We start from the raw sequence: 7,398 nt of genomic DNA, 5'->3' as shown, positions 1-7,398 counted from the left end.
ATTGTGTATCCTCAGTGCTTTCTCTAACAAAAGAATGTCCTTCTCCACAGGCTACAGGATGAGTTGAAGACCAGCCTGAATTCCATAGTGAAACCTTGTCTCAAAAAGACAAAAAAAGAGTTGTTCTTCCAACGCATAAATAAAAAAGCCCTTAGCCAATCTAAGCCAGAGAAAGAGAGAGATGACCTAAACCAGTGCAATTAGAAACAAAATGGTGTGCTCACTTCAGCAGCACATCTACTAAAAAATTGGAATGATACAGAGAAGATTAGCATGGCCCTTGTGCAAGGATGACACACAAATTCGTGAAGCATTCTGTATTTTTTGTCTGATGATGGTATATAGAAATGAACGGTTAATGCTCACAATTTTTATGTTGTGATCAACTTTGCATGCTTGTGTCTGGTGGTCTGAGCAACTGATTAGAAGGTAACAATATACAATGGAATTACAATGGTGAACTCCTACCACCTTGTCTAGTGAACCTCTGTATTATCTCTAATGTCTTATTGAAGAATTATTTTCTTATTCTCTTTAATGCTTTGAGCAATCTTTCATTCTTATATCTGGTAGTCTGAACAATGTAGTTGAGGAAAGTGATATGTAATGTAACAACCACTGTTGATTCATATTATTTTGTCTTGAGACCCTGTATCACTTTGAATGTTCTTGCTTTGATTTGTTTATGTTTGTGATACTGGTATGCTGCTACTGTTCTATTTGTTTGTTTGTTTGTTTCTCATTTACTACTCTCTTTATAATAAAAAAAAAAGAAACAAAATGGTGAAATCACAGTGGACACAGCCAAAATTTTAAAAAAGATTATTAACAATTACTTTGCAAAGCTGTATACCAATAAATTGGACAATATTATGGCTTACACCTAGATGTCTCCCAAAAGGCTCATGAGCTCATACTTGGGGCTTTTCAGAGATGGCTGGATGTAGGTTGTGTGAATATTGATTAAGGGTATGTGATACTGAATCAGTTTTCCGTTTGAAGGACTGAGTAGCATAGTTCTGGGTGTGGCTGAATGGATTCACTAAAGAACGAAGCTGCACCCTGGGGCTTGTAGCCTGGATTGAAGAGGCAGGGGCAGGAAAAAGGTGCACTCACTGCTTCCTGCCTGCCCTGCCCTGGACTGCTTCTTCTGTGCCATGCCACTCTGCCTTGGAGCCAGCAGACTATGAACTTAAGCCTCTACAAACTGTGCGGTAAAATAAACCTTTCCTCCTTTAACTTGTGGGTGTTGGGCATTTTGTCCCAGCAATGAGAAAGAAATTAAGACAGATGATTCAGAAGAAATAAGATTCCTAAATACATATGAATCACCAAAACTGAACCGAGAAAATTTTAAAACTCTGAACAATGCAGTAATAGGCAATGAAATTTCATGGATGAAGTAATAAAAGGACTACTAACTATAAAAATCCCAGGTCCTGCTGAGTTCTGCAAAAACTCAAGAAAGATCTAGCACCAATACTCCCTAAGCTTTTTAACGAAACTAAAAAGAAGTACTCCCAAAGTCATTTCTGGAAATTGCATTAACCTGATTCCAAAACCAGACAGGAATGCAACCAAAAAAGAGAACCATAGACTAATATCTTTAATGAATATAGATGCAAAAAAATTCTCCACAACACACTGGCAAATAGAATGCAGCAAATCATCTAAAACAACATGCATCATGATCTGGTAGGTTTCATCCCAGGAATGAAAGGATGGCTCAACATATGCAAATCAATAATGTAACTTACCACATAAACAGAAGCAAGGACAAAAATTATATGATCAAATAATGGACAGAAAAAGCTTTTAACAATCCGACATCCTTTCATGATAAAAAAAAAAACACTGAAGAAAATAGGTATTGAAGGATCTTGTCTCAATCTGACAAAAGTCAGTTATGACAAACTTTCTTCCAACATCATATTAATGAAAGCTTTCCCCTCTAAAATCAGGAACAAGCCAAGGATATCCACTATCACCACTCCTGTTAAACATATTACTCAAGACACTAGTAAGAGAAAATAGGCAAGAAATACAAGGAATATATACAGGAAAGGAACAAGTCAAATTAAAATTATTTCAGATGACTTGATCTTCTACATAGAAAACTGAAAAAAATCCACCAAGAGACTCTTAGAATAACCAAATTCAGTAATGCAGCAGTATACAAAATCAATAGCATTCCTGCATAATGATAATGAACCCACTGAGAAAGAAATTAGGAAAAAACAACATTCATAATAACACCAAGAAAAATAAAATATTTAGGAATTTACCTATGTAAGTGAAAAGCCTCTACAGTGAAAATACAGTATTCTGAAAAATAAAATCGAAGAGGACATCAGAAGAAAGAGCAATATTCCCTATTTATGCATAGGGATAACCAACATACTCAAAATGATCATACTCCCAAAATTGGTACAGACTTAATGCAATCCCAATCAAAATATGAATAATATTTTCACAGAACTGGAAGAAAAATCCTAGAATTTATGTGGAACAAGAAACCAGAATAGCAAAAGCAATCCTGGGTAACAATAGTCAAGCAAGAGGCATCACAATCCTGGGCTTGAAGTTATATTACAAAGCTACAATGATTAAAAAAAAAAAAAAGAAAGAAAGAAAGGCATGATACTAACACAAAAACATGAGGATCAATGGAACAGAATAGAGGATGTGAAAACAATCCCAAGTACATGAACTATTTGCTCACTGACAAAGAAAGAGAGACTCTTTCATAAATGGTGCTGGGAAATGTGGCCCTCCACATGTAGAGGATTGGATCTAGACCCATATATCTCACTATGTACAAAACTAAAATAAAAATGGAGTAGAGAACTAAATGTTAAAACAGAGATACTAACCTGCTAGAGGATAAATTAGATAAAACTCTTAAAGTTATAACATGGATAAGGACTTTCTGAACAGAACCTCAGTAACACAAGAAATAGTACTAGGAATCAACAAATAGGATTCGTCACATTTTAAAAGTTCAACACAACAAGAGAAGCAACCAACAGAGTGAAAAGACAACTTACAAAATCTGAATTTAAAAAATTGCCAGCAATTTCTCAGACAGAGTATTGATGTCAAGAATATGTAAAGAACTCAAAAATTAGAACCCCCCAAAATAAAAGACCCAATAAAAAATGGGCAAGTGAATTGAACAGGCACCTCCCAGAAGAAGCACAAATGGCCAGTAAATACATGCAAAAATGCTCAATATTGCTGGCCATTAGAGAAATGTAAATTAAAACACTGAGATTCCATCTTACCCTATCATCCAGAAATCAAGTTAACAAGCCAAGCATGGTGACACATACCTGTAATCCCAGCACTCAGGAGGCTGAGGCAGGAGGATCATCTCGAGTTCAAGGCCACCCTGAACTACAGAGCATGACCTTGTCTCAGAAAAAAAAGTTCAAATTAACAAATACTGCTGGGCCGGGGATATAGCTCAGTGGCACAAGCACCTGCCTGGCAAGTGCAAGGTCCTGAGTTTGATTCCCGATGCAAAAAGAAAATACTGCATGGTTGAAGGGGAAAAGGAGCCTTTCTACAGGGTTGCAGGGAGTGTGGCCTACTACAACCATTATGAAAAGGAAAATAGAGATTCCTCAAAAACCTAAAACTAGGAATTCCATTTGACCCAGCTATTCTCCTTCTAGGTATCTTCCCAAAAGTAAATGACATCACATTACCTTAATATATGCATACCCATATTTATAGATGCACAGTTGATAATAGCTAAATCCTGAGAGCAGACTATGTACTCATCAACAGATGGGTAAAGAAAATGTGGTATTTACAAACAATGGAGCTCTGTTCTGCTACAAAACGAGGATAAATCTGAGTCATTGTAGGAAAATGGACACAACTTGAGACCACAATGTTAAGTAAAATAAACCAGACACACAAGCTTATATGTCACAATTTTCCTTATATGAAAAATTCAAATTATGAATAAAGAGCAAAATAAAAGATAATCAGGGGCTGGGGATATAGCTCAGTGCCATTGTGTCTGCCTGGTAAGTGCAAGATCCTGAGTTTGATTCCTGGTACCAAAAAAAAAAAAGGGACTCAGAAGTAGGGGATGGATCTTTCTCAAATGGGGAGGGGATTGAGTGATAAAGAAAAGGGGCGGGAGGTAGGGAAAGGGGAGGAGCAAGAGGAATTGGGGTGTGCTATGTACATGTACCAGCTTCCCACAAGGACTGCAGTCATTGTTTACTGCATGTACTAATAAAGAAATGTACTAATAAAGAAATTACACTTACATGATGCCTTACAACAGGTCCCCAGTTCACAGTGCTAAGAGTAGAAACAGAGGTAACATTTGGGACCCTTTGCTGTGGCATTCTTCATGTGAGTGGTCACAGAAATAGACATGTGTAGCAGAGTATGGTGGCAGATATCTGTAATTCCAGCAGGCCGGGAGGCTGACCAGGAGGAGCTCAAAAATGAGGTCAGCCTGGACAACTTAGCAATAAAGCAAGATCCTATCTCAAAATTAAGAAAAGTAGGATGGTAGCACACACCTGTAATCCCAACATGTGGAATGCTGAGGCAGGAGAATCACTGCAAATTCAAACCCAGCCTGAGTCACATAGTGAGTTCAAAGCCAGGAAAAATTATATAGCAAGAGCTTGTCTCAAAAAAAGCCCCAAAAATGTAAAAATAAAAAAGAGTGGGGATATAGTTCAGTGTGAAGATCCAATCTTCACATAGACACACATGAAAATGTATTGTGCTATTTCCTTAAATTCTACTCTCTTTACTATACATAAGTTATATTCAATTTCACAAACTACTTTTTCTGTGAGCATATATTACTTTTTTACCTATATTACATGTATAGAAAACACAACATATTAAAAAAAATTTAAAAGACAACCATGACTATTTTTTAGCATAACTATGTATTAATTTTATACATATGGAAAATGTAATACATAAATATATTTCAAATATCATATGCAAACATTAACACAAAAGATGATTCTGTTTTTATAGTGAGCACACATTATTTTTATATACATGGAAAACACACTGCAGAGAAACAAGAGCCTTGAAATGGTAAAAAAAAAAAAAAAATACCCTGCACAAGTACACACACACACACACACACACACACACACACACACACACACATCTTTCTCCCTGGCTTGGCCTGCCCAGAGCCTTCCAGGTACTCAGCTTCCTCTGGGTCCCATGCCCCCTCAAGCTGGATGCAGAGGGCAGCAGGAGAGCATCTTGGCAAAACGAAGGATTTAGGGCCAGAGTACTTGGCAAGGCATGAAGGAGTCCAGCTTCTTGGATTGTTGAGCTTCTCCCTACAACAAGAACAGAGAATCTAACCTTGAGAATAAGGTCTGAGCTTGACAGAGGTTACTACCCTGGGAAATGCCAAAGCAGAAGATTTCAGAGTTTAACTCTTTTGGACCTGGTACGAAATTTTTGTCCTGGCAGTCAATATCTTGGGCAGATTCTTGGCTCTGGTGCAGATGAAACTTAAACATTTATGCCACACGGAAGTCTTTTGTCTTTTGATGGGTGTTGAGTGGTTAATGAAGAATGCACTATTCTATCTATTCATGTGATTGGGATTAGGCCATGCTAATGTACTGCTCCTGACACAAAACAGATGGAAAAAATAATTTCACAAAAATCACACTATGAACTGGAAGCTACGACTGCCTTAAACTTTTTGAACTTCTACCATACGATTGCACTGGGTCATACTTGAGAACAGAAATTCTGAGCTTTGATGACTACAAAGCTCAGCTGAAAGCTTATAACTGCCAACTTGTTTTATCAAAACCAAGACCATCTGTACTAGCTTTGTGCCTTCTCAATTTGGAAGTAGAAGCTTGAAAATCCATTGAATTATGGGAAATTCTCCTGCTTGGTAAAAAAACAAACAAACAAACAAACAAACCACTCCATCATTAATGACACAAGTTCTTGTATTGGAGGGAGTTAATCTCTAAATACCTAGCCAAATATTCTCCCGAATGGTGCACACCAGACTTTAAGAAGAGGTGGGTTTGGATGATTTCCCAACACCCAGCCCAAAGCCTCTGAGCAGCCACGATGCTGTTCCCAGCTGTTGGCCGCCCAGAGTGGAGCTGTTTGGGTGGAAGTGAAAGTGGGGACTCTTGGGAAGATGTGAGATTGGAAAAGAGAGTCCTGCCAGCTGTTGTCCCCAGGACACAGACCCCAGGCTTTCCATCCCAGAGCTCTGATTGTTCCGTGTCAGAACGTAAAGCACATGTTCCAGTTTCAGAGCAATGAATCGGAGCATAATGAGTTGTCTGGTACAGCCCCCACCTAGGCAGGAACTACATAGACTGGAATATCTACTATTTATTATTCAGTTCAAATTTGGCCTATTTTCATGTTTAATCCTAAACCATCAAATGGGTTAGTGCCTTTTAAACAGTTAACAATACTATAGACATTAGCATTCTATTCTTCTCCTTGATCTTTAGCTACTTAGGAGGGAAGGGAATGGAATGATCCCTTTGTTACTTTTCCAGAGTTTTAAAGACTATAAAACATTTTATAAAGGCTTCGGGTGTTTTTACTCAACACATACGGGCTGTGCAAATGCTTCTTTAGCTGGAATGATGGGTAATCCTCTCATGGTTTATCTTAGATTTCCTTCCTCCCTATTCTCAGAACAGACTCTCCAGTACTCTTCAATGTCAAACACCTATTTTGTTGCTTTGTTTTTTAAATGATCAGTATACTATTATCTGATGCAGAGCCCATACATTTAGGAATAACAACAATGACATCTCTGTGGATTTAGTATGTAATATCTTGAGATTTCTGCTAAAGCAGAAATAACTGTCAGGCTAGGACTAGTAGATGCTTGCATTCTTAATGCCTAAGTATTGTCAGACTACAGTATTTGAATTTTTTTAAATTTCATATTCTGCTAGTTTTGTGTGTACCTGTCTGAAAGCAGTACAGGAAGCGGAATAAAACTTGGGTACTGTAAAATTGACAAATGTGGATTTAGTAGTATATTTCATCTTACTTTTTATATTCAAAATATCCATGAGTTTATTTTATTTCCTTTGTAATTCACATCTCAAAAATGATGTGTGTAAATCTAAGATCTCAAAAATAATGTATAAATAATGTCCATCTGCATATGAATTCTGCTCCTGCTGAGATTTGCATATGGAGTAAGGAGGAGCTCAAGCGTTTGCAGTACTACAGTTTTAAGCAAACCTATGGTAATGTAAAGATGGGGATACACAAACTTTTTACAACTAAGATTTTTTTCAGTGAATTTTTCACTTTATAAACTGTAAATGCTCAGCGGCAAAAGCACCTGCCTGGCAAGCGCAAGGTCGTGAGTTCAGTTCCCGGTACCGG

At 37.4% G+C, this 7,398-nt stretch overlaps 1 pseudogene; it reads left to right on the top strand.

The window, feature by feature from the left end:
- Positions 1-5,453: 5,453 nt before the first annotated feature.
- LOC102024826 lies at positions 5,454-6,443 on the top strand (annotated as a pseudogene).
- Positions 6,444-7,398: the final 955 nt, after the last annotated feature.

Source organism: Chinchilla lanigera, unplaced genomic scaffold, assembly GCF_000276665.1.
Source record: "Chinchilla lanigera isolate Chin_1 unplaced genomic scaffold, ChiLan1.0 scaffold00105, whole genome shotgun sequence".
Taxonomy (NCBI): Eukaryota; Metazoa; Chordata; class Mammalia; order Rodentia; family Chinchillidae; genus Chinchilla; species Chinchilla lanigera.
The sequence above is the reverse complement of the archived record's forward strand: the minus strand, read 5'-3'. Positions and strand labels throughout refer to the sequence as shown.